Genomic DNA, 26,892 nt, shown 5'->3' with positions numbered 1-26,892 from the left:
AAAAGATCAAATAATGCAAAAATGGCAGCTGCGTTTGTTAAAAAATTAGTGTTTTTGTTTTCCGTTTTTACCCCTGCTACAAAGAACATGATCTTTTGCTTCTAAACGCCTTGAAAAAGATCTAATAATGCAAAAATGGCAGTTGCGTTTGTTAAAAAATTACTGTTTCTTTTTTCCGTTTTTACCCCTGCTCCAAAGAACATGATATTTTGCTTCTAAACACCTTGAAAAAGATCAAATAATGCAAAAATGGCAGCTGCATTTGTTAAAAAATTATCTTGTTTCTGTTTTCTGTTTTTACCCCTGCTCCAAAGAACATGATCTTTTGCTTCTAAACGCTTCGAAAAGATCAAATAATGCAAAAATGGCAGCTGCGTTTGTTAAAAAATTACTGTTTCTTTTTTCCGTTTTTACCCCTGCTCCAAAGAACATGATCTTTTGCTTCTAAACACCTTGAAAAAGATCAAATAATGCAAAAATGGCTGCTGCATTTGTTAAAAATTTATCTTGTTTTTGTTTTCCCTTTTTACCCCTGCTCCAAAGAACATGATCTTTTGCTTCTAAACGCCTTGAAAAAGGTCAAATAATGCAAAAATGGCAGTTGCGTTTGTTAAAAAATTACTGTTTCTTTTTTCCGTTTTTACCCCTGCTCCAAAGAAAATGATCTTTTGCTTCTAAACACCTTGAAAAAGATCAAATAATGCAAAAATGGCAGCGGCATTTGTTAAAAAATTATCTTGTTTCTGTTTTCCGTTTTTACCCCTGCTCCAAAGAACATGATCTTTTGCTTCTAAACGCCTTGAAAAAGATCTAATAATGCAAAAATGGCAGCTGCGTTTGTTAAAAAATTAATGTTTCTGTTTTCCGTTTTTACCCCTGCTACAAAGAACATGATCTTTTGCTTCTAAACGCCTTGAAAAAGATCTAATAATGCAAAAATGGCAGCTGCGTTTGTTAAAAAATTACTGTTTCTTTTTTCCGTTTTTACCCCTCCTCCAAAGAACATGATCTTTTGCTTCTAAACGCCTTGAAAAAGATCAAATAATGCAAAAATGGCAGCTGCGTTTGCTAAAAAATTATCTTGTTTCTGTTTTCTGTTTTTACCCCTGCTGTAAAGAACATGATCTTTTGCTTCTAAACGCCTTGAAAAAGATCAAATAATGCAAAAATGGCAGCTGCGTTTGTTAAAAAATTATCTTGTTTCTGTTTTCCGTTTTTACCCCTGCTCCAAAGAACATGATCTTTTGCTTCTAAACGCCTTGAAAAAGATCAAATAATGCAAAAATGGCAGCTGCGTTTGTTAAAAAATTACTGTTTCTTTTTTCCGTTTTTACCCCTGCTCCAAAGTACATGATCTTTTGCTTCTAAACACCTTGAAAAAGATCAAATAATGCAAAAATGGCAGCTGCATTTGTTAAAAAATTATCTTGTTTCTGTTTTCCGTTTTTACCCCTGCTCCAAAGAACATGATCTTTTGCTTCTAAACGCCTTGAAAAAGATCTAATAATGCAAAAATGGCAGCTGCGTTTGTTAAAAAATTAGTGTTTCTGTTTTCCGTTTTTACCCCTGCTACAAAGAACATGATCTTTTGCTTCTAAACGCCTTGAAAAAGATCTAATAATGCAAAAATGGCAGCTGCGTTTGTTAAAAAATTAGTGTTTCTGTTTTCCGTTTTTACCCCTGCTCCAAAGAACATGATCTTTTGCTTCTAAACGCCTTGAAAAAGATCAAATAATGCAAAAATGGCAGCTGCGTTTGTTAAAAAATTATCTTGTTTCTGTTTTCCGTTTTTACCCCTGCTCCAAAGAACATGATCTTTTGCTTCTAAACGCCTTGAAAAAGATCAAATAATGCAAAAATGGCAGCTGCGTTTGTTAAAAAATTACTGTTTCTTTTTTCCGTTTTTACCCCTGCTCCAAAGAACATGATCTTTTGCTTCTAAACACCTTGAAAAAGATCAAATAATGCAAAAATGGCAGCTGCATTTGTTAAAAAATTATCTTGTTTCTGTTTTCCGTTTTTACCCCTGCTCCAAAGAACATGACCTTTTGCTTCTAAACGCTTTGAAAAAGATCAAATAATGCAAAAATGGCAGCTGCGTTTGTTAAAAAATTACTGTTTCTTTTTTCCGTTTTTAACCCTGCTCCAAAGAACATGATCTTTTGCTTCTAAACACCTTGAAAAAGATCAAATAATGCAAAAATGGCTGCTGCATTTGTTAAAAAATTATCTTGTTTCTGTTTTCCGTTTTTACCCCTGCTCCAAAGAACATGATCTTTTGCTTCTAAACGCCTTGAAAAAGATCTAATAATGCAAAAATGGCAGCTGCGTTTGTTAAAAAATTAGTGTTTCTGTTTTCCGTTTTTACCCCTGCTACAAAGAACATGATCTTTTGCTCTCTAAACGCCATGAAAAAGATCAAATAATCCAAAAATGGCAGTTGCGTTTGTTAAAAAAGTACTGTTTCTTTTTTCCGTTTTTACCCCTGCTCCAAAGAACATGATCTTTTGCTTCTAAACACCTTGAAAAAGATCAAATAATGCAAAAATGGCAGCTGCATTTGTTAAAAAATTATCTTGTTTCTGTTTTCCGTTTTTATTCCTGCTCCAAAGAACATGATCTTTCGCTTCTAAACGCCTTGAAAAAGATCAAATAATGCAAAAATGGCAGCTGCGTTTGTTAAAAAATTATTGTTTCTTTTTTCCGTTTTTACCCCTGCTCCAAAGAACATGATCTGTTGCTTCTAAACACCTTGAAAAAGATCAAATAATGCAAAAATGGCAGCTGCATTTGTTAAAAAATTATCTTGTTTCTGTTTTCCGTTTTTACCCCTGCTCCAAAGAACATGATCTTTTGCTTCTAAACGCCTTGAAAAAGATCTAATAATGCAAAAATGGCAGCTGCGTTTGTTAAAAAATTAGTGTTTCTGTTTTCCGTTTTTACCCCTGCTACAAAGAACATGATCTTTTGCTCTCTAAACGCCATGAAAAAGATCAAATAATCCAAAAATGGCAGTTGCGTTTGTTAAAAAAGTACTGTTTCTTTTTTCCGTTTTTACCCCTGCTCCAAAGAACATGATCTTTTGCTTCTAAACACCTTGAAAAAGATCAAATAATGCAAAAATGGCAGCTGCATTTGTTAAAAAATTATCTTGTTTCTGTTTTCCGTTTTTATTCCTGCTCCAAAGAACATGATCTTTCGCTACTAAACGCCTTGAAAAAGATCAAATAATGCAAAAATGGCAGCTGCGTTTGTTAAAAAATTATTGTTTCTTTTTTCCGTTTTTACCCCTGCTCCAAAGAACATGATCTGTTGCTTCTAAACACCTTGAAAAAGATCAAATAATGCAAAAATGGCAGCTGCATTTGTTAAAAAATTATCTTGTTTCTGTTTTCCGTTTTTACCCCTGCTCCAAAGAACATGATCTTTTGCTTCTAAACGCCTTGAAAAAGATCAAATAGTGCAAAAATGGCAGCTGCGTTTATTAAAAAATTACTGTTTCTTTTTTCCGTTTTTACCCCTGCTCCAAAGTACATGATCTTTTGCTTCTAAACACCTTGAAAAAGATCAAATAATGCAAAAATGGCAGCTGCATTTGTTAAAAAATTATCTTGTTTCTGTTTTCCGTTTTTACCCCTGCTCCAAAGAACATGATCTTTTGCTTCTAAACGCCTTGAAAAAGATCTAATAATGCAAAAATGGCAGCTGCGTTTGTTAAAAAATTAGTGTTTCTGTTTTCCGTTTTTACCCCTGCTACAAAGAACATGATCTTTTGCTTCTAAACGCCTTGAAAAAGATCTAATAATGCAAAAATGGCAGCTGCGTTTGTTAAAAAATTAGTGTTTCTGTTTTCCGTTTTTACCCCTGCTCCAAAGAACATGATCTTTTGCTTCTAAACGCCTTGAAAAAGATCAAATAATGCAAAAATGGCAGCTGCGTTTGTTAAAAAATTATTGTTTTTGTTTTCCGTTTTTACCCCTGCTACAAAGAACATGATCTTTTGCTTCTAAACGCCTTGAAAAAGATCTAATAATGCAAAAATGGCAGTTGCGTTTGTTAAAAAATTACTGTTTCTTTTTTCCGTTTTTACCCCTGCTCCAAAGAACATGATATTTTGCTTCTAAACACCTTGAAAAAGATCAAATAATGCAAAAATGGCAGCTGCGTTTGTTAAAAAATTATTGTTTTTGTTTTCCGTTTTTACCCCTGCTACAAAGAACATGATCTTTTGCTTCTAAATGCCTTGAAAAAGATCTAATAATGCAAAAATGGCAGTTGCGTTTGTTAAAAAATTACTGTTTCTTTTTTCCGTTTTTACCCCTGCTCCAAAGAACATGATATTTTGCTTCTAAACACCTTGAAAAAGATCAAATAATGCAAAAATGGCAGCTGCATTTGTTAAAAAATTATCTTGTTTCTGTTTTCTGTTTTTACCCCTGCTCCAAAGAACATGATCTTTTGCTTCTAAACGCTTCGAAAAGATCAAATAATGCAAAAATGGCAGCTGCGTTTGTTAAAAAATTACTGTTTCTTTTTTCCGTTTTTACCCCTGCTCCAAAGAACATGATCTTTTGCTTCTAAACACCTTGAAAAAGATCAAATAATGCAAAAATGGCTGCTGCATTTGTTAAAAATTTATCTTGTTTTTGTTTTCCGTTTTTACCCCTGCTCCAAAGAACATGATCTTTTGCTTCTAAACGCCTTGAAAAAGGTCAAATAATGCAAAAATGGCAGTTGCGTTTGTTAAAAAATTACTGTTTCTTTTTTCCGTTTTTACCCCTGCTCCAAAGAACATGATCTTTTGCTTCTAAACACCTTGAAAAAGATCAAATAATGCAAAAATGGCAGCGGCATTTGTTAAAAAATTATCTTGTTTCTGTTTTCCGTTTTTACCCCTGCTCCAAAGAACATGATCTTTTGCTTCTAAACGCCTTTAAAAATATCTAATAATGCAAAAATGGCAGCTGCGTTTGTTAAAAAATTAATGTTTCTATTTTCCGTTTTTACCCCTGCTACAAAGAACATGATCTTTTGCTTCTAAACGCCTTGAAAAAGATCTAATAATGCAAAAATGGCAGCTGCGTTTGTTAAAAAATTAGTGTTTCTGTTTTCCGTTTTTACCCCTGCTCCAAAGAACATGATCTTTTGCTTCTAAACGCCTTGAAAAAGATCAAATAATGCAAAAATGGCAGCTGCGTTTGTTAAAAAATTATCTTGTTTCTGTTTTCCGTTTTTACCCCTGCTCCAAAGAACATGATCTTTTGCTTCTAAACGCCTTGAAAAAGATCAAATAATGCAAAAATGGCAGCTGCGTTTGTTAAAAAATTACTGTTTCTTTTTTCCGTTTTTACCCCTGCTCCAAAGAACATGATCTTTTGCTTCTAAACACCTTGAAAAAGATCAAATAATGCAAAAATGGCAGCTGCATTTGTTAAAAAATTATCTTGTTTCTGTTTTCCGTTTTTACCCCTGCTCCAAAGAACATGACCTTTTGCTTCTAAACGCTTTGAAAAAGATCAAATAATGCAAAAATGGCAGCTGCGTTTGTTAAAAAATTACTGTTTCTTTTTTCCGTTTTTAACCCTGCTCCAAAGAACATGATCTTTTGCTTCTAAACACCTTGAAAAAGATCAAATAATGCAAAAATGGCTGCTGCATTTGTTAAAAAATTATCTTGTTTCTGTTTTCCGTTTTTACCCCTGCTCCAAAGAACATGATCTTTTGCTCTCTAAACGCCATGAAAAAGATCAAATAATCCAAAAATGGCAGTTGCGTTTGTTAAAAAAGTACTGTTTCTTTTTTCCGTTTTTACCCCTGCTCCAAAGAACATGATCTTTTGCTTCTAAACACCTTGAAAAAGATCAAATAATGCAAAAATGGCAGCTGCATTTGTTAAAAAATTATCTTGTTTCTGTTTTCCGTTTTTATTCCTGCTCCAAAGAACATGATCTTTCGCTTCTAAACGCCTTGAAAAAGATCAAATAATGCAAAAATGGCAGCTGCGTTTGTTAAAAAATTATTGTTTCTTTTTTCCGTTTTTACCCCTGCTCCAAAGAACATGATCTGTTGCTTCTAAACACCTTGAAAAAGATCAAACAATGCAAAAATGGCAGCTGCATTTGTTAAAAAATTATCTTGTTTCTGTTTTCCGTTTTTACCCCTGCTCCAAAGAACATGATCTTTTGCTTCTAAACGCCTTGAAAAAGATCTAATAATGCAAAAATGGCAGCTGCGTTTGTTAAAAAATTAGTGTTTCTGTTTTCCGTTTTTACCCCTGCTACAAAGAACATGATCTTTTGCTTCTAAACGCCTTGAAAAAGATCTAATAATGCAAAAATGGCAGCTGCGTTTGTTAAAAAATTACTGTTTCTTTTTTCCGTTTTTACCCCTGCTCCAAAGAACATGATCTTTTGCTTCTAAACACCTTGAAAAAGATCAAATAATGCAAAAATGGCAGCTGCATTTGTTAAAAAATTATCTTGTTTCTGTTTTCCGTTTTTACCCCTGCTCCAAAGAACATGACCTTTTGCTTCTAAACGCTTTGAAAAAGATCAAATAATGCAAAAATGGCAGCTGCGTTTGTTAAAAAATTACTGTTTCTTTTTTCCGTTTTTAACCCTGCTCCAAAGAACATGATCTTTTGCTTCTAAACACCTTGAAAAAGATCAAATAATGCAAAAATGGCTGCTGCATTTGTTAAAAAATTATCTTGTTTCTGTTTTCCGTTTTTACCCCTGCTCCAAAGAACATGATCTTTTGCTCTCTAAACGCCATGAAAAAGATCAAATAATGCAAAAATGGCAGTTGCGTTTGTTAAAAAATTACTGTTTCTTTTTTCCGTTTTTACCCCTGCTCCAAAGAACATGATCTTTTGCTTCTAAACACCTTGAAAAAGATCAAATAATGCAAAAATGGCAGCTGCATTTGTTAAAAAATTATCTTGTTTCTGTTTTCCGTTTTTATTCCTGCTCCAAAGAACATGATCTTTCGCTTCTAAACGCCTTGAAAAAGATCAAATAATGCAAAAATGGCAGCTGCGTTTGTTAAAAAATTATTGTTTCTGTTTTCCATTTTTACCCCTGCTCCAAAGAACATGATCTGTTGCTTCTAAACACCTTGAAAAAGATCAAACAATGCAAAAATGGCAGCTGCATTTGTTAAAAAATTATCTTGTTTCTGTTTTCCGTTTTTACCCCTGCTCCAAAGAACATGATCTTTTGCTTCTAAACGCCTTGAAAAAGATCTAATAATGCAAAAATGGCAGCTGCGTTTGTTAAAAAATTAGTGTTTCTGTTTTCCGTTTTTACCCCTGCTACAAAGAACATGATCTTTTGCTTCTAAACGCCTTGAAAAAGATCTAATAATGCAAAAATGGCAGTTGCGTTTGTTAAAAAATTACTGTTTCTTTTTTCCGTTTTTACCCCTGCTCCAAAGAACATGATATTTTGCTTCTAAACACCTTGAAAAAGATCCAATAATGCAAAAATGGCAGCTGCATTTGTTAAAAAATTATCTTGTTTCTGTTTTCTGTTTTTACCCCTGCTCCAAAGAACATGATCTTTTGCTTCTAAACGCTTCGAAAAGATCAAATAATGCAAAAATGGCAGCTGCGTTTGTTAAAAAATTACTGTTTCTTTTTTCCGTTTTTACCCCTGCTCCAAAGAACATGATCTTTTGCTTCTAAACACCTTGAAAAAGATCAAATAATGCAAAAATGGCTGCTGCATTTGTTAAAAATTTATCTTGTTTCTGTTTTCCGTTTTTACCCCTGCTCCAAAGAACATGATCTTTTGCTTCTAAACGCCTTGAAAAAGGTCAAATAATGCAAAAATGGCAGTTGCGTTTGTTAAAAAATTACTGTTTCTTTTTTCCGTTTTTACCCCTGCTCCAAAGAACATGATCTTTTGCTTCTAAACACCTTGAAAAAGATCAAATAATGCAAAAATGTCAGCTGCATTTGTTAAAAAATTATCTTGTTTCTGTTTTCCGTTTTTACCCCTGCTCCAAAGAACATGATCTTTTGCTTCTAAACGCCTTGAAAAAGATCTAATAATGCAAAAATGGCAGCTGCGTTTGTTAAAAAATTAATGTTTCTGTTTTCCGTTTTTACCCCTGCTACAAAGAACATGATCTTTTGCTTCTAAACGCCTTGAAAAAGATCTAATAATGCAAAAATGGCAGCTGCGTTTGTTAAAAAATTACTGTTTCTTTTTTCCGTTTTTACCCCTACTCCAAAGAACATGATCTTTTGCTTCTAAACGCCTTGAAAAAGATCAAATAATGCAAAAATGGCAGCTGCGTTTGCTAAAAAATTATCTTGTTTCTGTTTTCTGTTTTTACCCCTGCTGTAAAGCACATGATCTTTTGCTTCTAAACGCCTTGAAAAAGATCAAATAATGCAAAAATGGCAGCTGCGTTTGTTAAAAAATTATCTTGTTTCTGTTTTCCGTTTTTACCCCTGCTCCAAAGAACATGATCTTTTGCTTCTAAACGCCTTGAAAAAGATCAAATAATGCAAAAATGGCAGCTGCGTTTGTTAAAAAATTATTGTTTCTTTTTTCCGTTTTTACCCCTGCTCCAAAGTACATGATCTTTTGCTTCTAAACACCTTGAAAAAGATCAAATAATGCAAAAATGGCAGCTGCATTTGTTAAAAAATTATCTTGTTTCTGTTTTCCGTTTTCACCCCTGCTCCAAAGAACATGATCTTTTGCTTCTAAACGCCTTGAAAAAGATCTAATAATGCAAAAATGGCAGCTGCGTTTGTTAAAAAATTAGTGTTTCTGTTTTCCGTTTTTACCCCTGCTACAAAGAACATGATCTTTTGCTTCTAAACGCCTTGAAAAAGATCTAATAATGCAAAAATGGCAGTTGCGTTTGTTAAAAAATTACTGTTTCTTTTTTCCGTTTTTACCCCTGCTCCAAAGAACATGATATTTTGCTTCTAAACACCTTGAAAAAGATCCAATAATGCAAAAATGGCAGCTGCATTTGTTAAAAAATTATCTTGTTTCTGTTGTCCGTTTTCACCCCTGCTCCAAAGAACATGATCTTTTGCTTCTAAACGCCTTGAAAAAGATCTAATAATGCAAAAATGGCAGCTGCGTTTGTTAAAAAATTAGTGTTTCTGTTTTCCGTTTTTACCCCTGCTACAAAGAACATGATCTTTTGCTTCTAAACGCCTTGAAAAAGATCTAATAATGCAAAAATGGCAGCTGCGTTTGTTAAAAAATTAGTGTTTCTGTTTTCCGTTTTTACCCCTGCTCCAAAGAACATGATCTTTTGCTTCTAAACGCCTTGAAAAAGATCAAATAATGCAAAAATGGCAGCTGCGTTTGTTAAAAAATTATCTTGTTTCTGTTTTCCGTTTTTACCCCTGCTCCAAAGAACATGATCTTTTGCTTCTAAACGCCTTGAAAAAGATCAAATAATGCAAAAATGGCAGCTGCGTTTGTTAAAAAATTATTGTTTCTTTTTTCCGTTTTTACCCCTGCTCCAAAGTACATGATCTTTTGCTTCTAAACACCTTGAAAAAGATCAAATAATGCAAAAATGGCAGCTGCATTTGTTAAAAAATTATCTTGTTTCTGTTTTCCGTTTTCACCCCTGCTCCAAAGAACATGATCTTTTGCTTCTAAACGCCTTGAAAAAGATCTAATAATGCAAAAATGGCAGCTGCGTTTGTTAAAAAATTAGTGTTTCTGTTTTCCGTTTTTACCCCTGCTACAAAGAACATGATCTTTTGCTTCTAAACGCCTTGAAAAAGATCTAATAATGCAAAAATGGCAGCTGCGTTTGTTAAAAAATTAGTGTTTCTGTTTTCCGTTTTTACCCCTGCTCCAAAGAACATGATCTTTTGCTTCTAAACGCCTTGAAAAAGATCAAATAATGCAAAAATGGCAGCTGCGTTTGTTAAAAAATTATCTTGTTTCTGTTTTCCGTTTTTACCCCTGCTCCAAAGAACATGATCTTTTGCTTCTAAACGCCTTGAAAAAGATCAAATAATGCAAAAATGGCAGCTGCGTTTGTTAAAAAATTACTGTTTCTTTTTTCCGTTTTTACCCCTGCTCCAAAGAACATGATCTTTTGCTTCTAAACACCTTGAAAAAGATCAAATAATGCAAAAATGGCAGCTGCATTTGTTAAAAAATTATCTTGTTTCTGTTTTCCGTTTTTACCCCTGCTCCAAAGAACATGACCTTTTGCTTCTAAACGCTTTGAAAAAGATCAAATAATGCAAAAATGGCAGCTGCGTTTGTTAAAAAATTACTGTTTCTTTTTTCCGTTTTTAACCCTGCTCCAAAGAACATGATCTTTTGCTTCTAAACACCTTGAAAAAGATCAAATAATGCAAAAATGGCTGCTGCATTTGTTAAAAAATTATCTTGTTTCTGTTTTCCGTTTTTACCCCTGCTCCAAAGAACATGATCTTTTGCTCTCTAAACGCCATGAAAAAGATCAAATAATCCAAAAATGGCAGTTGCGTTTGTTAAAAAAGTACTGTTTCTTTTTTCCGTTTTTACCCCTGCTCCAAAGAACATGATCTTTTGCTTCTAAACACCTTGAAAAAGATCAAATAATGCAAAAATGGCAGCTGCATTTGTTAAAAAATTATCTTGTTTCTGTTTTCCGTTTTTATTCCTGCTCCAAAGAACATGATCTTTCGCTTCTAAACGCCTTGAAAAAGATCAAATAATGCAAAAATGGCAGCTGCGTTTGTTAAAAAATTATTGTTTCTTTTTTCCGTTTTTACCCCTGCTCCAAAGAACATGATCTGTTGCTTCTAAACACCTTGAAAAAGATCAAATAATGCAAAAATGGCAGCTGCATTTGTTAAAAAATTATCTTGTTTCTGTTTTCCGTTTTTACCCCTGCTCCAAAGAACATGATCTTTTGCTTCTAAACGCCTTGAAAAAGATCTAATAATGCAAAAATGGCAGCTGCGTTTGTTAAAAAATTAGTGTTTCTGTTTTCCGTTTTTACCCCTGCTACAAAGAACATGATCTTTTGCTTCTAAACGCCTTGAAAAATATCTAATAATGCAAAAATGGCAGCTGCGTTTGTTAAAAAATTAGTGTTTCTGTTTTCCATTTTTACCCCTGCTCCAAAGAACATGATCTTTTGCTTCTAAACGCCTTGAAAAAGATCAAATAATGCAAAAATGGCAGCTGCCTTTGTTAAAAAATTATTGTTTTTGTTTTCCGTTTTTACCCCTGCTACAAAGAACATGATCTTTTGCTTCTAAACGCCTTGAAAAAGATCTAATAATGCAAAAATGGCAGTTGCGTTTGTTAAAAAATTACTGTTTCTTTTTTCCGTTTTTACCCCTGCTCCAAAGAACATGATATTTTGCTTCTAAACACCTTGAAAAAGATCAAATAATGCAAAAATGGCAGCTGCATTTGTTAAAAAATTATCTTGTTTCTGTTTTCTGTTTTTACCCCTGCTCCAAAGAACATGATCTTTTGCTTCTAAACGCTTCGAAAAGATCAAATAATGCAAAAATGGCAGCTGCGTTTGTTAAAAAATTACTGTTTCTTTTTTCCGTTTTTACCCCTGCTCCAAAGAACATGATCTTTTGCTTCTAAACACCTTGAAAAAGATCAAATAATGCAAAAATGGCTGCTGCATTTGTTAAAAATTTATCTTGTTTCTGTTTTTTCGTTTTTACCCCTGCTCCAAAGAACATGATCTTTTGCTTCTAAACGCCTTGAAAAAGGTCAAATAATGCAAAAATGGCAGTCGCGTTTGTTAAAAAATTACTGTTTCTTTTTTCCGTTTTTACCCCTGCTCCAAAGAACATGATCTTTTGCTTCTAAACACCTTGAAAAAGATCAAATAATGCCAAAATGGCAGCTGCATTTGTTAAAAAATTATCTTGTTTCTGTTTTCCGTTTTTACCCCTGCTCCAAAGAACATGATCTTTTGCTTCTAAACGCCTTGAAAAAGATCTAATAATGCAAAAATGGCAGCTGCGTTTGTTAAAAAATTAATGTTTCTGTTTTCCGTTTTTACCCCTGCTACAAAGAACATGATCTTTTGCTTCTAAACGCCTTGAAAAAGATCTAATAATGCAAAAATGGCAGCTGCGTTTGTTAAAAAATTACTGTTTCTTTTTTCCGTTTTTACCCCTGCTCCAAAGAACATGATCTTTTGCTTCTAAACGCCTTGAAAAAGATCAAATAATGCAAAAATGGCAGCTGCGTTTGCTAAAAAATTATCTTGTTTCTGTTTTCTGTTTTTACCCCTGCTGTAAGAACATGATCTTTTGCTTCTAAACGCCTTGAAAAAGATCAAATAATGCAAAAATGGCAGCTGCGTTTGTTAAAAAATTATCTTGTTTCTGTTTTCCGTTTTTACCCCTGCTCCAAAGAACATGATCTTTTGCTTCTAAACGCCTTGAAAAAGATCAAATAATGCAAAAATGGCAGCTGCGTTTGTTAAAAAATTACTGTTTCTTTTTTCCGTTTTTACCCCTGCTCCAAAGTACATGATCTTTTGCTTCTAAACACCTTGAAAAAGATCAAATAATGCAAAAATGGCAGCTGCATTTGTTAAAAAATTATCTTGTTTCTGTTTTCCGTTTTTACCCCTGCTCCAAAGAACATGATCTTTTGCTTCTAAACGCCTTGAAAAAGATCTAATAATGCAAAAATGGCAGCTGCGTTTGTTAAAAAATTAGTGTTTCTGTTTTCCGTTTTTACCCCTGCTACAAAGAACATGATCTTTTGCTTCTAAACGCCTAGAAAAAGATCTAATAATGCAAAAATGGCAGCTGCGTTTGTTAAAAAATTAGTGTTTCTGTTTTCCGTTTTTACCCCTGCTCCAAAGAACATGATCTTTTGCTTCTAAACGCCTTGAAAAAGATCAAATAATGCAAAAATGGCAGCTGCGTTTGTTAAAAAATTATTGTTTTTGTTTTCCGTTTTTACCCCTGCTACAAAGAACATGATCTTTTGCTTCTAAACGCCTTGAAAAAATTCTAATAATGCAAAAATGGCAGTTGCGTTTGTTAAAAAAATACTGTTTCTTTTTTCCGTTTTTACCCCTGCTCCAAAGAACATGATCTTTTGCTTCTAAACACCTTGAAAAAGATCAAATAATGCAAAAATGGCAGCTGCATTTGTTAAAAAATTATCTTGTTTCTGTTTTCTGTTTTTACCCCTGCTCCAAAGAACATGATCTTTTGCTTCTAAACGCTTCGAAAAGATCAAATAATGCAAAAATGGAAGCTGCCTTTGTTAAAAAATTACTGTTTCTTTTTTCCGTTTATACCCCTGCTCCAAAGAACATGATCTTTTGCTTCTAAACACCTTGAAAAAGATCAAATAATGCAAAAATGGCTGCTGCATTTGTTAAAAATTTATCTTGTTTCTGTTTTCCGTTTTTACCCCTGCTCCAAAGAACATGATCTTTTGCTTCTAAACGCCTTGAAAAAGGTCAAATAATGCAAAAATGGCAGTCGCGTTTGTTAAAAAATTACTGTTTCTTTTTTCCGTTTTTACCCCTGCTCCAAAGAACATGATCTTTTGCTTCTAAACACCTTGAAAAAGATCAAATAATGCAAAAATGGCAGCTGCATTTGTTAAAAAATTATCTTGTTTCTGTTTTCCGTTTTTACCCCTGCTCCAAAGAACATGATCTTTTGCTTCTAAACGCCTTGAAAAAGATCTAATAATGCAAAAATGGCAGCTGCGTTTGTTAAAAAATTAATGTTTCTGTTTTCCGTTTTTACCCCTGCTACAAAGAACATGATCTTTTGCTTCTAAACGCCTTGAAAAAGATCTAATAATGCAAAAATGGCAGCTGCGTTTGTTAAAAAATTACTGTTTCTTTTTTCCGTTTTTATCCCTACTCCAAAGAACATGATCTTTTGCTTCTAAACGCCTTGAAAAAGATCAAATAATGCAAAAATGGCAGCTGCGTTTGCTAAAAAATTATCTTGTTTCTGTTTTCTGTTTTTACCCCTGCTGTAAAGAACATGATCTTTTGCTTCTAAACGCCTTGAAAAAGATCAAATAATGCAAAAATGGCAGCTGCGTTTGTTAAAAAATTATCTTGTTTCTGTTTTCCGTTTTTACCCCTGCTCCAAAGAACATGATCTTTTGCTTCTAAACGCCTTGAAAAAGATCAAATAATGCAAAAATGGCAGCTGCGTTTGTTAAAAAATTATTGTTTCTTTTTTCCGTTTTTACCCCTGCTCCAAAGTACATGATCTTTTGCTTCTAAACACCTTGAAAAAGATCAAATAATGCAAAAATGGCAGCTGCATTTGTTAAAAAATTATCTTGTTTCTGTTTTCCGTTTTTATTCCTGCTCCAAAGAACATGATCTTTCGCTTCTAAACGCCTTGAAAAAGATCAAATAATGCAAAAATGGCAGCTGCGTTTGTTAAAAAATTATTGTTTCTTTTTTCCGTTTTTACCCCTGCTCCAAAGAACATGATCTGTTGCTTCTAAACACCTTGAAAAAGATCAAATAATGCAAAAATGGCAGCTGCATTTGTTAAAAAATTATCTTGTTTCTGTTTTCCGTTTTTACCCCTGCTCCAAAGAACATGATCTTTTGCTTCTAAACGCCTTGAAAAAGATCTAATAATGCAAAAATGGCAGCTGCGTTTGTTAAAAAATTAGTGTTTCTGTTTTCCGTTTTTACCCCTGCTACAAAGAACATGATCTTTTGCTTCTAAACGCCTTGAAAAATATCTAATAATGCAAAAATGGCAGCTGCGTTTGTTAAAAAATTAGTGTTTCTGTTTTCCGTTTTTACCCCTGCTCCAAAGAACATGATCTTTTGCTTCTAAACGCCTTGAAAAAGATCAAATAATGCAAAAATGGCAGCTGCCTTTGTTAAAAAATTATTGTTTTTGTTTTCCGTTTTTACCCCTGCTACAAAGAACATGATCTTTTGCTTCTAAACGCCTTGAAAAAGATCTAATAATGCAAAAATGGCAGTTGCGTTTGTTAAAAAATTACTGTTTCTTTTTTCCGTTTTTACCCCTGCTCCAAAGAACATGATCTTTTGCTTCTAAACACCTTGAAAAAGATCAAATAATGCAAAAATGGCTGCTGCATTTGTTAAAAATTTATCTTGTTTCTGTTTTTTCGTTTTTACCCCTGCTCCAAAGAACATGATCTTTTGCTTCTAAACGCCTTGAAAAAGGTCAAATAATGCAAAAATGGCAGTCGCGTTTGTTAAAAAATTACTGTTTCTTTTTTCCGTTTTTACCCCTGCTCCAAAGAACATGATCTTTTGCTTCTAAACACCTTGAAAAAGATCAAATAATGCCAAAATGGCAGCTGCATTTGTTAAAAAATTATCTTGTTTCTGTTTTCCGTTTTTACCCCTGCTCCAAAGAACATGATCTTTTGCTTCTAAACGCCTTGAAAAAGATCTAATAATGCAAAAATGGCAGCTGCGTTTGTTAAAAAATTAATGTTTCTGTTTTCCGTTTTTACCCCTACTACAAAGAACATGATCTTTTGCTTCTAAACGCCTTGAAAAAGATCTAATAATGCAAAAATGGCAGCTGCGTTTGTTAAAAAATTACTGTTTCTTTTTTCCGTTTTTACCCCTGCTCCAAAGAACATGATCTTTTGCTTCTAAACGCCTTGAAAAAGATCAAATAATGCAAAAATGGCAGCTGCGTTTGCTAAAAAATTATCTTGTTTCTGTTTTCTGTTTTTACCCCTGCTGTAAGAACATGATCTTTTGCTTCTAAACGCCTTGAAAAAGATCAAATAATGCAAAAATGGCAGCTGCGTTTGTTAAAAAATTATCTTGTTTCTGTTTTCCGTTTTTACCCCTGCTCCAAAGAACATGATCTTTTGCTTCTAAACGCCTTGAAAAAGATCAAATAATGCAAAAATGGCAGCTGCGTTTGTTAAAAAATTACTGTTTCTTTTTTCCGTTTTTACCCCTGCTCCAAAGTACATGATCTTTTGCTTCTAAACACCTTGAAAAAGATCAAATAATGCAAAAATGGCAGCTGCATTTGTTAAAAAATTATCTTGTTTCTGTTTTCCGTTTTTACCCCTGCTCCAAAGAACATGATCTTTTGCTTCTAAACGCCTTGAAAAAGATCTAATAATGCAAAAATGGCAGCTGCGTTTGTTAAAAAATTAGTGTTTCTGTTTTCCGTTTTTACCCCTGCTACAAAGAACATGATCTTTTGCTTCTAAACGCCTAGAAAAAGATCTAATAATGCAAAAATGGCAGCTGCGTTTGTTAAAAAATTAGTGTTTCTGTTTTCCGTTTTTACCCCTGCTCCAAAGAACATGATCTTTTGCTTCTAAACGCCTTGAAAAAGATCAAATAATGCAAAAATGGCAGCTGCGTTTGTTAAAAAATTATTGTTTTTGTTTTCCGTTTTTACCCCTGCTACAAAGAACATGATCTTTTGCTTCTAAACGCCTTGAAAAAATTCTAATAATGCAAAAATGGCAGTTGCGTTTGTTAAAAAAATACTGTTTCTTTTTTCCGTTTTTACCCCTGCTCCAAAGAACATGATCTTTTGCTTCTAAACACCTTGAAAAAGATCAAATAATGCAAAAATGGCAGCTGCATTTGTTAAAAAATTATCTTGTTTCTGTTTTCTGTTTTTACCCCTGCTCCAAAGAACATGATCTTTTGCTTCTAAACGCTTCGAAAAGATCAAATAATGCAAAAATGGAAGCTGCCTTTGTTAAAAAATTACTGTTTCTTTTTTCCGTTTATACCCCTGCTCCAAAGAACATGATCTTTTGCTTCTAAACACCTTGAAAAAGATCAAATAATGCAAAAATGGCTGCTGCATTTGTTAAAAATTTATCTTGTTTCTGTTTTCCGTTTTTACCCCTGCTCCAAAGAACATGATCTTTTGCTTCTAAACGCCTTGAAAAAGGTCAAATAATGCAAAAATGGCAGTCGCGTTTGTTAAAAAATTACTGTTTCTTTTTTCCGTTTTTACCCCTGCTCCAAAGAACATGATCTTTTGCTTCTAAACACCTTGAAAAAGATCAAATAATGCAAAAATGGCAGCTGCATTTGTTAAAAAATTATCTTGTTTCTGTTTTCCGTTTTTACCCCTGCTCCAAAGAACATGATCTTTTGCTTCTAAACGCCTTGAAAAAGATCTAATAATGCAAAAATGGCAGCTGCGTTTGTTAAAAAATTAATGTTTCTGTTTTCCGTTTTTACCCCTGCTACAAAGAACATGATCTTTTGCTTCTAAACGCCTTGAAAAAGATCTAATAATGCAAAAATGGCAGCTGCGTTTGTTAAAAAATTACTGTTTCTTTTTTCCGTTTTTATCCCTACTCCAAAGAACATGATCTTTTGCTTCTAAACGCCTTGAAAAAGATCAAATAATGCAAAAATGGCAGCTGCGTTTGCTAAAAAATTATCTTGTTTCTGTTTTCTGTTTTTACCCCTGCTGTAAAGAACATGATCTTTTGCTTCTAAACGCCTTGAAAAAGATCAAATAATGCAAAAATGGCAGCTGCGTTTGTTAAAAAATTATCTTGTTTCTGTTTTCCGTTTTTACCCCTGCTCCAAAGAACATGATCTTTTGCTTCTAAACGCCTTGAAAAAGATCAAATAATGCAAAAATGGCAGCTGCGTTTGTTAAAAAATTATTGTTTCTTTTTTCCGTTTTTACCCCTGCTCCAAAGTACATGATCTTTTGCTTCTAAACACCTTGAAAAAGATCAAATAATGCAAAAATGGCAGCTGCATTTGTTAAAAAATTATCTTGTTTCTGTTTTCCGTTTTTATTCCTGCTCCAAAGAACATGATCTTTCGCTTCTAAACGCCTTGAAAAAGATCAAATAATGCAAAAATGGCAGCTGCGTTTGTTAAAAAATTATTGTTTCTTTTTTCCGTTTTTACCCCTGCTCCAAAGAACATGATCTGTTGCTTCTAAACACCTTGAAAAAGATCAAATAATGCAAAAATGGCAGCTGCATTTGTTAAAAAATTATCTTGTTTCTGTTTTCCGTTTTTACCCCTGCTCCAAAGAACATGATCTTTTGCTTCTAAACGCCTTGAAAAAGATCTAATAATGCAAAAATGGCAGCTGCGTTTGTTAAAAAATTAGTGTTTCTGTTTTCCGTTTTTACCCCTGCTACAAAGAACATGATCTTTTGCTTCTAAACGCCTTGAAAAATATCTAATAATGCAAAAATGGCAGCTGCGTTTGTTAAAAAATTAGTGTTTCTGTTTTCCGTTTTTACCCCTGCTCCAAAGAACATGATCTTTTGCTTCTAAACGCCTTGAAAAAGATCAAATAATGCAAAAATGGCAGCTGCCTTTGTTAAAAAATTATTGTTTTTGTTTTCCGTTTTTACCCCTGCTACAAAGAACATGATCTTTTGCTTCTAAACGCCTTGAAAAAGATCTAATAATGCAAAAATGGCAGTTGCGTTTGTTAAAAAATTACTGTTTCTTTTTTCCGTTTTTACCCCTGCTCCAAAGAACATGATATTTTGCTTCTAAACACCTTGAAAAAGATCAAATAATGCAAAAATGGCAGCTGCATTTGTTAAAAAATTATCTTGTTTCTGTTTTCTGTTTTTACCCCTGCTCCAAAGAACATGATCTTTTGCTTCTAAACGCTTCGAAAAGATCAAATAATGCAAAAATGGCAGCTGCGTTTGTTAAAAAATTACTGTTTCTTTTTTCCGTTTTTACCCCTGCTCCAAAGAACATGATCTTTTGCTTCTAAACACCTTGAAAAAGATCAAATAATGCAAAAATGGCTGCTGCATTTGTTAAAAATTTATCTTGTTTCTGTTTTTTCGTTTTTACCCCTGCTCCAAAGAACATGATCTTTTGCTTCTAAACGCCTTGAAAAAGGTCAAATAATGCAAAAATGGCAGTCGCGTTTGTTAAAAAATTACTGTTTCTTTTTTCCGTTTTTACCCCTGCTCCAAAGAACATGATCTTTTGCTTCTAAACACCTTGAAAAAGATCAAATAATGCAAAAATGGCAGCTGCATTTGTTAAAAAATTATCTTGTTTCTGTTTTCCGTTTTTACCCCTGCTCCAAAGAACATGATCTTTTGCTTCTAAACGCCTTGAAAAAGATCTAATAATGCAAAAATGGCAGCTGCGTTTGTTAAAAAATTAATGTTTCTGTTTTCCGTTTTTACCCCTGCTACAAAGAACATGATCTTTTGCTTCTAAACGCCTTGAAAAAGATCTAATAATGCAAAAATGGCAGCTGCGTTTGTTAAAAAATTACTGTTTCTTTTTTCCGTTTTTACCCCTGCTCCAAAGAACATGATCTTTTGCTTCTAAACGCCTTGAAAAAGATCAAATAATGCAAAAATGGCAGCTGCGTTTGCTAAAAAATTATCTTGTTTCTGTTTTCTGTTTTTACCCCTGCTGTAAGAACATGATCTTTTGCTTCTAAACGCCTTGAAAAAGATCAAATAATGCAAAAATGGCAGCTGCGTTTGTTAAAAAATTATCTTGTTTCTGTTTTCCGTTTTTACCCCTGCTCCAAAGAACATGATCTTTTGCTTCTAAACGCCTTGAAAAGATCAAATAATGCAAAAATGGCAGCTGCGTTTGTTAAAAAATTACTGTTTCTTTTTTCCGTTTTTACCCCTGCTCCAAAGTACATGATCTTTTGCTTCTAAACACCTTGAAAAAGATCAAATAATGCAAAAATGGCAGCTGCATTTGTTAAAAAATTATCTTGTTTCTGTTTTCCGTTTTTACCCCTGCTCCAAAGAACATGATCTTTTGCTTCTAAACGCCTTGAAAAAGATCTAATAATGCAAAAATGGCAGCTGCGTTTGTTAAAAAATTAGTGTTTCTGTTTTCCGTTTTTACCCCTGCTACAAAGAACATGATCTTTTGCTTCTAAACGCCTAGAAAAAGATCTAATAATGCAAAAATGGCAGCTGCGTTTGTTAAAAAATTAGTGTTTCTGTTTTCCGTTTTTACCCCTGCTCCAAAGAACATGATCTTTTGCTTCTAAACGCCTTGAAAAAGATCAAATAATGCAAAAATGGCAGCTGCGTTTGTTAAAAAATTATTGTTTTTGTTTTCCGTTTTTACCCCTGCTACAAAGAACATGATCTTTTGCTTCTAAACGCCTTGAAAAAATTCTAATAATGCAAAAATGGCAGTTGCGTTTGTTAAAAAAATACTGTTTCTTTTTTCCGTTTTTACCCCTGCTCCAAAGAACATGATCTTTTGCTTCTAAACACCTTGAAAAAGATCAAATAATGCAAAAATGGCAGCTGCATTTGTTAAAAAATTATCTTGTTTCTGTTTTCTGTTTTTACCCCTGCTCCAAAGAACATGATCTTTTGCTTCTAAACGCTTCGAAAAGATCAAATAATGCAAAAATGGAAGCTGCCTTTGTTAAAAAATTACTGTTTCTTTTTTCCGTTTATACCCCTGCTCCAAAGAACATGATCTTTTGCTTCTAAACACCTTGAAAAAGATCAAATAATGCAAAAATGGCTGCTGCATTTGTTAAAAATTTATCTTGTTTCTGTTTTCCGTTTTTACCCCTGCTCCAAAGAACATGATCTTTTGCTTCTAAACGCCTTGAAAAAGGTCAAATAATGCAAAAATGGCAGTCGCGTTTGTTAAAAAATTACTGTTTCTTTTTTCCGTTTTTACCCCTGCTCCAAAGAACATGATCTTTTGCTTCTAAACACCTTGAAAAAGATCAAATAATGCAAAAATGGCAGCTGCATTTGTTAAAAAATTATCTTGTTTCTGTTTTCCGTTTTTACCCCTGCTCCAAAGAACATGATCTTTTGCTTCTAAACGCCTTGAAAAAGATCTAATAATGCAAAAATGGCAGCTGCGTTTGTTAAAAAATTAATGTTTCTGTTTTCCGTTTTTACCCCTGCTACAAAGAACATGATCTTTTGCTTCTAAACGCCTTGAAAAAGATCTAATAATGCAAAAATGGCAGCTGCGTTTGTTAAAAAATTACTGTTTCTTTTTTCCGTTTTTATCCCTACTCCAAAGAACATGATCTTTTGCTTCTAAACGCCTTGAAAAAGATCAAATAATGCAAAAATGGCAGCTGCGTTTGCTAAAAAATTATCTTGTTTCTGTTTTCTGTTTTTACCCCTGCTGTAAAGAACATGATCTTTTGCTTCTAAACGCCTTGAAAAAGATCAAATAATGCAAAAATGGCAGCTGCGTTTGTTAAAAAATTATCTTGTTTCTGTTTTCCGTTTTTACCCCTGCTCCAAAGAACATGATCTTTTGCTTCTAAACGCCTTGAAAAAGATCAAATAATGCAAAAATGGCAGCTGCGTTTGTTAAAAAATTATTGTTTCTTTTTTCCGTTTTTACCCCTGCTCCAAAGTACATGATCTTTTGCTTCTAAACACCTTGAAAAAGATCAAATAATGCAAAAATGGCAGCTGCATTTGTTAAAAAATTATCTTGTTTCTGTTTTCCGTTTTTACCTCTGCTCCAAAGAACATGATCTTTTGCTTCTAAACGCCTTGAAAAAGATCTAATAATACAAAAATGGCAGCTGCGTTTGTTAAAAAATTAGTGTTTCTGTTTTTCGTTTTTACCCCTGCTACAAAGAACATGATCTTTTGCTTCTAAACGCCTTGAAAAAGATCTAATAATGCAAAAATGGCAGCTGCGTTTGTTAAAAAATTAGTGTTTCTGTTTTTCGTTTTTACCCCTGCTCCAAAGAACATGATCTTTTGCTTCTAAACGCCTTGAAAAAGATCAAATAATGCAAAAATGGCAGCTGCGTTTGTTAAAAAATTATCTTGTTTCTGTTTTCCGTTTTTACCCCTGCTCCAAAGAACATGATCTTTTGCTTCTAAACACCTTGAAAAAGATCAAATAATGCAAAAATGGCAGCTGCATTTGTTAAAAAATTATCTTGTTTCTGTTTTCCGTTTTTACCCCTGCTCCAAAGAACATGATCTTTTGCTTCTAAACGCCTTGAAAAAGATCTAATAATGCAAAAATGGCAGCTGCGTTTGTTAAAAAATTAGTGTTTCTGTTTTCCGTTTTTACCCCTGCTACAAAGAACATGATCTTTTGCTTCTAAACGCCTTGAAAAAGATCTAATAATGCAAAAATGGCAGCTGCGTTTGTTAAAAAATTAGTGTTTCTGTTTTCCGTTTTTACCCCTGCTCCAAAGAACATGATCTTTTGCTTCTAAACACCTTGAAAAAGATCAAATAATGCAAAAATGGCAGCTGCGTTTGTTAAAAAATTATTGTTTTTGTTTTCCGTTTTTACCCCTGCTACAAAGAACATGATCTTTTGCTTCTAAACGCCTTGAAAAAGATCTAATAATGCAAAAATGGCAGTTGCGTTTGTTAAAAAATTACTGTTTCTTTTTTCCGTTTTTACCCCTGCTCCAAAGAACATGATATTTTGCTTCTAAACACTTTGAAAAAGATCAAATAATGCAAAAATGGCAGCTGCATTTGTTAAAAAATTATCTTGTTTCTGTTTTCTGTTTTTACCCCTGCTCCAAAGAACATGATCTTTTGCTTCTAAACGCTTCGAAAAGATCAAATAATGCAAAAATGGCAGCTGCGTTTGTTAAAAAATTACTGTTTCTTTTTTCCGTTTTTACCCCTGCTCCAAAGAACATGATCTTTTGCTTCTAAACACCTTGAAAAAGATCAAATAATGCAAAAATGGCTGCTGCATTTGTTAAAAATTTATCTTGTTTCTGTTTTCCGTTTTTACCCCTGCTCCAAAGAACATGATCTTTTGCTTCTAAACGCCTTGAAAAAGGTCAAATAATGCAAAAATGGCAGTTGCGTTTGTTAAAAAATTACTGTTTCTTTTTTCCGTTTTTACCCCTGCTCCAAAGAACATGATCTTTTGCTTCTAAACACCTTGAAAAAGATCAAATAATGCAAAAATGGCAGCTGCATTTGTTAAAAAATTATCTTGTTTCTGTTTTCCGTTTTTACCCCTGCTCCAAAGAACATGATCTTTTGCTTCTAAACGCATTGAAAAAGATCTAATAATGCAAAAATGGCAGCTGCGTTTGTTAAAAAATTAATGTTTCTGTTTTTCGTTTTTACCCCTGCTACAAAGAACATGATCTTTTGCTTCTAAACGCCTTGAAAAAGATCTAATAATGCAAAAATGGCAGCTGCGTTTGTTAAAAAATTACTGTTTCTTTTTTCCGTTTTTATCCCTACTCCAAAGAACATGATCTTTTGCTTCTAAACGCCTTGAAAAAGATCAAATAATGCAAAAATGGCAGCTGCGTTTGCTAAAAAATTATCTTGTTTCTGTTTTCTGTTTTTACCCCTGCTGTAAAGAACATGATCTTTTGCTTCTAAACGCCTTGAAAAAGATCAAATAATGCAAAAATGGCAGCTGCGTTTGTTAAAAAATTATCTTGTTTCTGTTTTCCGTTTTTACCCCTGCTCCAAAGAACATGATCTTTTGCTTCTAAACGCCTTGAAAAAGATCAAATAATGCAAAAATGGCAGCTGCGTTTGTTAAAAAATTACTGTTTCTTTTTTCCGTTTTTACCCCTGCTCCAAAGTACATGATCTTTTGCTTCTAAACACCTTGAAAAAGATCAAATAATGCAAAAATGGCAGCTGCATTTGTTAAAAAATTATCTTGTTTCTGTTTTCCGTTTTTACCCCTGCTCCAAAGAACATGATCTTTTGCTTCTAAACGCCTTGAAAAAGATCTAATAATACAAAAATGGCAGCTGCGTTTGTTAAAAAATTAGTGTTTCTGTTTTTCGTTTTTACCCCTGCTACAAAGAACATGATCTTTTGCTTCTAAACGTCTTGAAAAAGATCTAATAATGCAAAAATGGCAGCTGCGTTTGTTAAAAAATTAGTGTTTCTGTTTTTCGTTTTTACCCCTGCTCCAAAGAACATGATCTTTTGCTTCTAAACGCCTTGAAAAAGATCAAATAATGCAAAAATGGCAGCTGCGTTTGTTAAAAAATTATCTTGTTTCTGTTTTCCGTTTTTACCCCTGCTCCAAAGAACATGATCTTTTGCTTCTAAACGCCTTGAAAAAGATCTAATAATGCAAAAATGGCAGCTGCGTTTGTTAAAAAATTAGTGTTTCTGTTTTCCGTTTTTACCCCTGCTACAAAGAACATGATCTTTTGCTTCTAAACGCCTTGAAAAAGATCAAATAATGCAAAAATGACTGCTGCATTTGTTAAAAAATTATCTTGTTTCTGTTTTCCGTTTTTACCCCTGCTCCAAAGAACATGATCTTTTGCTCTCTATACGCCATGAAAAAGATCAAATAATCCAAAAATGGCAGTTGCGTTTGTTAAAAAAGTACTGTTTCTTTTTTCCGTTTTTATCCCTGCTCCAAAGAAGATGATCTTTTGCTTCTAAACACCTTGAAAAAGATCAAATAATGCAAAAATGGCAGCTGCATTTGTTAAAAAATTATCTTGTTTCTGTTTTCCGTTTTTATTCCTGCTCCAAAGAACATGATCTTTCGCTTCTAAACGCCTTGAAAAAGATCAAATAATGCAAAAATGGCAGCTGCGTTTGTTAAAAAATTATTGTTTCTTTTTTCCGTTTTTACCCCTGCTCCAAAGAACATGATCTGTTGCTTCTAAACACCTTGAAAAAGATCAAATAATGCAAAAATGGCAGCTGCATTTGTTAAAAAATTATCTTGTTTCTGTTTTCCGTTTTTACCCCTGCTCCAAAGAACATGATCTTTTGCTTCTAAACGCCTTGAAAAAGATCTAATAATGCAAAAATGGCAGCTGCGTTTGTTAAAAAATTAGTGTTTCTGTTTTCCGTTTTTACCCCTGCTACAAAGAACATGATCTTTTGCTTCTAAACGCCTTGAAAAATATCTAATAATGCAAAAATGGCAGCTGCGTTTGTTAAAAAATTAGTGTTTCTGTTTTCCGTTTTTACCCCTGCTCCAAAGAACATGATCTTTTGCTTCTAAACGCCTTGAAAAAGATCAAATAATGCAAAAATGGCAGCTGCCTTTGTTAAAAAATTATTGTTTTTGTTTTCCGTTTTTACCCCTGCTACAAAGAACATGATCTTTTGCTTCTAAACGCCTTGAAAAAGATCTAATAATGCAAAAATGGCAGTTGCGTTTGTTAAAAAATTACTGTTTCTTTTTTCCGTTTTTACCCCTGCTCCAAAGAACATGATATTTTGCTTCTAAACACCTTGAAAAAGATCAAATAATGCAAAAATGGCAGCTGCATTTGTTAAAAAATTATCTTGTTTCTGTTTTCTGTTTTTACCCCTGCACCAAAGAACATGATCTTTTGCTTCTAAACGCTTCGAAAAGATCAAATAATGCAAAAATGGCAGCTGCGTTTGTTAAAAAATTACTGTTTCTTTTTTCCGTTTTTACCCCTGCTCCAAAGAACATGATCTTTTGCTTCTAAACACCTTGAAAAAGATCAAATAATGCAAAAATGGCTGCTGCATTTGTTAAAAATTTATCTTGTTTCTGTTTTCCGTTTTTACCCCTGCTCCAAAGAACATGATCTTTTGCTTCTAAACGCCTTGAAAAAGGTCAAATAATGCAAAAATGGCAGTCGCGTTTGTTAAAAAATTACTGTTTCTTTTTTCCGTTTTTACCCCTGCTCCAAAGAACATGATCTTTTGCTTCTAAACACCTTGAAAAAGATCAAATAATGCAAAAATGGCAGCTGCATTTGTTAAAAAATTATCTTGTTTCTGTTTTCCGTTTTTACCCCTGCTCCAAAGAACATGATCTTTTGCTTCTAAACGCCTTGAAAAAGATCTAATAATGCAAAAATGGCAGCTGCGTTTGTTAAAAAATTAATGTTTCTGTTTTCCGTTTTTACCCCTGCTACAAAGAACATGATCTTTTGCTTCTAAACGCCTTGAAAAAGATCTAATAATGCAAAAATGGCAGCTGCGTTTGTTAAAAAATTACTGTTTCTTTTTTCCGTTTTTACCCCTGCTCCAAAGAACATGATCTTTTGCTTCTAAACGCCTTGAAAAAGATCAAATAATGCAAAAATGGCAGCTACGTTTGCTAAAAAATTATCTTGTTTCTGTTTTCTGTTTTTACCCCTGCTGTAAGAACATGATCTTTTGCTTCTAAACGCCTTGAAAAAGATCAAATAATGCAAAAATGGCAGCTGCGTTTGTTAAAAAATTATCTTGTTTCTGTTTTCCGTTTTTACCCCTGCTCCAAAGAACATGATCTTTTGCTTCTAAACGCCTTGAAAAAGATCAAATAATGCAAAAATGGCAGCTGCGTTTGTTAAAAAATTACTGTTTCTTTTTTCCGTTTTTACCCCTGCTCCAAAGTACATGATCTTTTGCTTCTAAACACCTTGAAAAAGATCAAATAATGCCAAAATGGCAGCTGCATTTGTTAAAAAATTATCTTGTTTCTGTTTTCCGTTTTTACCCCTGCTCCAAAGAACATGATCTTTTGCTTCTAAACGCCTTGAAAAAGATCTAATAATGCAAAAATGGCAGCTGCGTTTGTTAAAAAATTAGTGTTTCTGTTTTCCGTTTTTACCCCTGCTACAAAGAACATGATCTTTTACTTCTAAACGCCTTGAAAAAGATCTAATAATGCAAAAATGGCAGCTGCGTTTGTTAAAAAATTAGTGTTTCTGTTTTCCGTTTTTACCCCTGCTCCAAAGAACATGATCTTTTGCTTCTAAACGCCTTCAAAAAGATCAAATAATGCAAAAATGGCAGCTGCGTTTGTTAAAAAATTATTGTTTTTGTTTTCCGTTTTTACCCCTGCTACAAAGAACATGATCTTTTGCTTCTAAACGCCTTGAAAAAGATCTAATAATGCAAAAATGGCAGTTGCGTTTGTTAAAAAATTATTGTTTCTTTTTTCCGTTTTTACCCCTGCTCCAAAGAACATGATATTTTGCTTCTAAACACCTTGAAAAAGATCAAATAATGCAAAAATGGCAGCTGC

Source organism: Lactuca virosa, chromosome 1 (genome assembly GCF_052849685.1).
Source record: "Lactuca virosa cultivar CGN04683 chromosome 1, Lactuca_virosa_CGN04683_v6, whole genome shotgun sequence".
Taxonomy (NCBI): domain Eukaryota; kingdom Viridiplantae; phylum Streptophyta; class Magnoliopsida; order Asterales; family Asteraceae; genus Lactuca; species Lactuca virosa.
The sequence above is the reverse complement of the archived record's forward strand: the minus strand, read 5'-3'. Positions refer to the sequence as shown.